We start from the raw sequence: 5,383 nt of genomic DNA on the forward strand, positions 1-5,383 counted from the left end.
CTTTGGACACTAAGGGACAATTTAGCATGGCTAATCCACCTAACCTGCACATCTTTGGACACTAAGGGGCAATTTAGCATGGCCAATCCACCTGACCCACACATCTTTGAACAGTAAGGGGCAATTTAGCATGGCCAATCCACCTAACCTGCACATCTTTGGACACTAAGGGACAATTTAGCATGGCCAATCCACCTAACCCACACATCTTTGGACACTAAGGGACAATTTAGCATGGCTAATCCACCTAACCTGCACATCTTTGGACACTAAGGGACAATTTAGCATGGCCAATCCACCTAACCCACACATCTTTGGACACTAAGGGACAATTTAGCATGGCTAATCCACCTAACCTGCACATCTTTGGACACTAAGGGGCAATTTCGCACGGCCAATCCACCTAACCTGCACATCTTTGGACACTAAGGGACAATTTAGCATGGCTAATCCACCTAACCCGCACATCTTTGGACACTAAGGGGCAATTTCGCACGGCCAATCCACCTAACCTGCACATCTTTGGACACTAAGGGACAATTTAGCATGGCCAATCCACCTAACCCACACATCTTTGGACACTAAGGGACAATTTAGCATGGCTAATCCACCTAACCTGCACATCTTTGGACACTAAGGGGCAATTTAGCATGGCCAATCCACCTGACCCACACATCTTTGGACAGTAAGGGGCAATTTAGCATGGCCAATCCACCTAACCTGCACATCTTTGGACACTAAGGGGCAATTTCGCACGGCCAATCCACCTAACCCATATATCTGGAGATTTAGGCGAAGAATCACCTAGAAAATTGATGAAGAAATCATTTGAAATTCCAGGAATTTGGCATTGAAAGTGGATTAATGAGGGAAATTAAGAATTTGTTGGCAGCAAGGACTGACTTGTCTCATGAAAGAGATGCAGGCAAAATTGACTGAATGCCAATTCGAGCAACAGGGAAAAGTTATCTGATTGTCAAGGGAATATTCCAGAGCTCCTTGCAAGGCAGAGCGATTTGACAGAAGCAAGAACATTATAAGAGTCACCAAGGAAAGGAATCTCAGGCAACGAGAGTCAAGGTCTCAGGGCCAGCGAACTGGGTTCGATTCCAACCTTGGGGGTCTGCACGTTCTCCCCGTGTCTGCGTGGGTTTCCTCCGGGTGCTCTGGTTTCCTCTCTCAGTCCTTGGCACTGCTGGTGAAAGGGTATGGTGGGGTTCTTCATGGGACCGAAAGAACATAAGAACTAGGAGCAGGAGTAGGCCATCTGGCCCCTCGAGCCTGCTCCGCCTTTCAATAAGATCATGGCTGATCTTTCCGAGGACTCAGCTCCACTTACCCGCCCGCTCACCATAACCCTTAATTCCTTTACTGTTCAAAAATCTATCCATCCTTGCCTTAAAGACATTCAATGAGGTAGCCTCAACTGGGCAGGGAATTCCACAGATTCACAACCCTTTGTGTGAAGAAGTTCCTCCTCAACTCAGTCCTAAATCTGCTCCCCCTTATTTTGAGGCCATGCCCCCTAGTTCTAGTTTCACCCGCCAGTGGAAACAACCTCCCTGCTTCTATCTTATCGATTCCCTTCATAATCTTATATGTTTCTATAAGATCTCCCCTCATTCTTCTGAATTCCAATGAGTATAGCCCCAGTCTACTCAGTCTCTCCTCATAAGCCAACCCTCTCAACTCCGGAATCAACCCAGTGAATCTCCTCTGCGCCCCCTCCAGCGCCAGTATATCCTTTCCCAAGTAAGTAGTCTGCATTGTAACGCTTTCAATAATTCCTGTATCAGTAAAGCGGGGGCCATTGTCACTGGACAGTGTCTCGGGAGTCCCGAATCGAGGAACGTATTCACGTGACAGCAACGTAGCTAACAGTAACAGCGTCATTCTTTCTAGTTGGGCGTGCTTCTGTCCATCGAGGAAATAAACATACAATAACAAGCGCATAGCGACACCCCACACAGCTGGGCATTTGTATGAAGTCCATTTTCAGCTGTACAAAAGGGCCCCACTATTGTGAGCCTCCTGTTGCTGCCACTGGTGACATCTTTCCAGGGTTATTGCTATGGCAGAACAGGCACCGGGCAGCAACTTTTCCTGCCATGCTGGAAAACCCTGGTGCGAACCACGACTGCTGCGCCATCCTAATCATCTCCCCCTTTTGCCCGCATGGGTGAACCGTACCGCAAGGGGGGCACGGTGGCACAGTGGTTCGCACTGCTGCCTCAGAGCGCCAGGGACCCGGGTTCGATTACCAGCTCGAGGACACAGCGCAACCAAGATCTTGGCTTTAACATCTCCCTTGCGATCCCTTAGTTCCTCAGACCTCCTAGCATTCTCTAAACCCCTTTTCATAAGAACATAAGAACTAGGAGCAGGAGTAGGCCATCTGGCCCCTCGAGCCTGCCCCGCCATTCAATAAGATCGTGGCTGGTCTGATAGTGGGTTCAGTTCCACTTACCCGCCCGCTCCCCATAACCCTTAATTCCCTTAATGGTTAAAAATCTACCTACCTGTGACTTAAACACATTTAACGAGGTAGCCTCTACTGCTTCATTGGGCAGAGAATTCCAAAGATTCACTACCTTCTGGGAGAAGAAGTTCCTCCGCAACTCTGTTCTAAATTGACTCCCCCGTATTTTGAGGCTATGCCCCCCTAGTTCTTGTTTCCATTGTAAGTGGAAATAACCTCGCTGCTTCTAGGTAGCCTCTACTGCTTCATTGGGCAGAGAATTCCAAAGATTCACTACCTTCTGGGAGAAGAAGTTCCTCCGCAACTCTGTTCTAAATTGACTCCCCCGTATTTTGAGGCTATGCCCCCTAGTTCTTGTTTCCATTGTAAGTGGAAATAACCTCGCTGCTTCTAGGTAGCCTCTACTGCTTCATTGGGCAGAGAATTCCAAAGATTCACTACCTTCTGGGAGAAGAAGTTCCTCCGCAACTCTGTTCTAAATTGACTCCCCCATATTTTGAGGCTATGCCCCCTAGTTCTTGTTTCCATTGTAAGTGGAAATAACCTCGCTGCTTCTAGGTAGCCTCTACTGCTTCATTGGGCAGAGAATTCCAAAGATTCACTACCCTCTGGGAGAAGAAGTTCCTCCGCAACTCTGTTCTAAATTGACTCCCCCGTATTTTGAGGCTATGCCCCCTAGTTCTTGTTTCCATTGTAAGTGGAAATAACCTCGCTGCTTCTACCCTGTCTCGCCCCTTCATTATCTTATATGTCTCTATAAGATCTCCCCTCAACCTTCTAAACTCCAATGAGTACAGGCCCAGTCTACTCAATCTCTCCTCATAAGCTAACCCCCTCATCTCCGGTATCAACCTGGTGAACCTTCTCTGTACTCCCTCCAAGGCCAATACATCCTTCCGCAAATAAGGGGATCAAAATTGCACACAGTACTCCAGTTGCGGCCTCACCAGTGCCTTGTACAGTTGCAGCAAGGCCTCCCTGCTTTTATATTCTATCCCCTTCGCGATAAAGGCCAACATTCCATTCGCCTTCTTGATCACCTGCTGCACCTGCAGACTGAGTTTTTGCGATTCGTGCACAAGGACCCCCAGGTCCCTCTGCACAGTAGCATGTTGTAATTTTTCACCGTTTAAATAATAGTCCGTTTTACTATTATTCCTTCCCAAGTGGATAACCTCACACTTGTCAACGTTATACTCCATCTGCCAGATCCTCGCCCACTCGCTCAGCCTGTCCAAATCTCTCCGCAGACTTTCCGCGTCCTCCACGCAATTCGCTTTCCCACTCATCTTTCCCGGACTCACCCAGCCGCTCCTGCGTCTCCGTTCGCCGCTGGAAATGTGCAGACCACCCTGCGTCTGTCTTACCTTTCCTCTCCTTAACACGCACCCCAAAATTTCAGTGCGGTCCCGATTAAAGGCACCATCAGATGGAAAAGGCTTCCCCTCACTCTGTGTCCGCTTTCCCCCATTACGGAACGTAGCTCACACGTTCTTGCCCACAACGCGCCCAGACATGTAACGCATGAGGTGTTCCCTTGGGAGGAAGCTCATATGCCTTCCCCAATGAGTTTCCCATGATCAAAGAGGGGATTGTTCGATCCTGCCGGCCAGTGTGAGACACGGTTACACGCTGACAGACCAGACTGACACAAAAAAGTACAGACAAGACCAATGAAAAAGGCTAACAAAGGGTCACGACAATGGGTTAAGACACTTAGGATTCTCGTAGGGTGAGATAATCGGGTCCAGAGCGCCATCCTGTGGCAAACAGGGTGGCATGGTTGGCACAGTGGTTCACACTGCTGCGCCACGGCAAGGAGTCTCACAACACCGGGTTCAACAGGTTCATTTGGTAGCACAAGCCACACCTCTTCAACCTGTGCTTAACCCTCTCTCCACTCACATTGTCTGTACCTGTAAAGACTCGCATTCCAACCATTATCTTGTAAATCAAGTTTGTGTCTGTACGTGCCCTGTTTGTGAACACAACTCCCACTCACCTGATGAAGGAGCGAGACTCCGAAAGCTTGTACTGCCAAATAAACCTGTTGGACTTTAACTTGGTGTTGTGAGACTTTCTACTGTGCTTATCCCAGTTCAACACCGGCATCTCCACATCATGGCCTCACAGCGCCAGGGACCCGGGTTCGATTCCCGGTTTGGGGATCACTGTCTGTGCGGAGTCTGCACGTTCTCCCCGTGTCTGCGTGGGTTTCCTCCGGGTGCTCCGGTTTCCCCCCCACACTCTGAAAGACGTGCTGGTTAGGGTGCATTGGTCCAAACAGGTGCCGGAGTGTGACGCCTCGGGGGAATTTCACAGTGACTTCATTGCAGTGTTAATGTAAGCCTTACGAATAAATAAACTTTTTAAAAAAACTTTAAAAGGGGGTCTGGCGGCTAAGCGAAAATCTCAATCGAATTGCAATCAGGTAATCGGTCAAATCGGGACTGCGGTTTTCCGGGGACTCGAACCCTGGAAAGATGCTTATACAGGGGGTCCAACCCGCAACCCTTACGCTGTACCCTCAGGGGACTTGAACCCCTGTGAGACTATGCTTACCCTGGTAATGGCCACACAGACCAGTGTGTGCGTTCCCCTGGTAAAGTTGGCTCAATGTCCAATCCCAGGCAGCCACGGTCTCCGAGCCCTTACTTAGTGAGACACCCACGCTTCCTTCCCGAGTAGACACTCCAGGGGTTTGCAATCTCGGTGGAACCTCCAAAAACTGTCAGAGTTCTTTTGGTAACAACAATCTAACAGCACTCATAAGAACATAAGAAATAGGAGCAGGAGTAGGCCATCTAGCCCCTCGAGCCTGCCCCACCATTCAATAAGATCATGGCTGATCTGAAGTGGATCAGTTCCACTTACCCACCTGATCCCTATAACCCCTAATTCCCT

The sequence above is a fragment of the Mustelus asterias genome, chromosome 31 (assembly GCF_964213995.1).
Source record: "Mustelus asterias chromosome 31, sMusAst1.hap1.1, whole genome shotgun sequence".
NCBI lineage: Eukaryota > Metazoa > Chordata > Chondrichthyes > Carcharhiniformes > Triakidae > Mustelus > Mustelus asterias.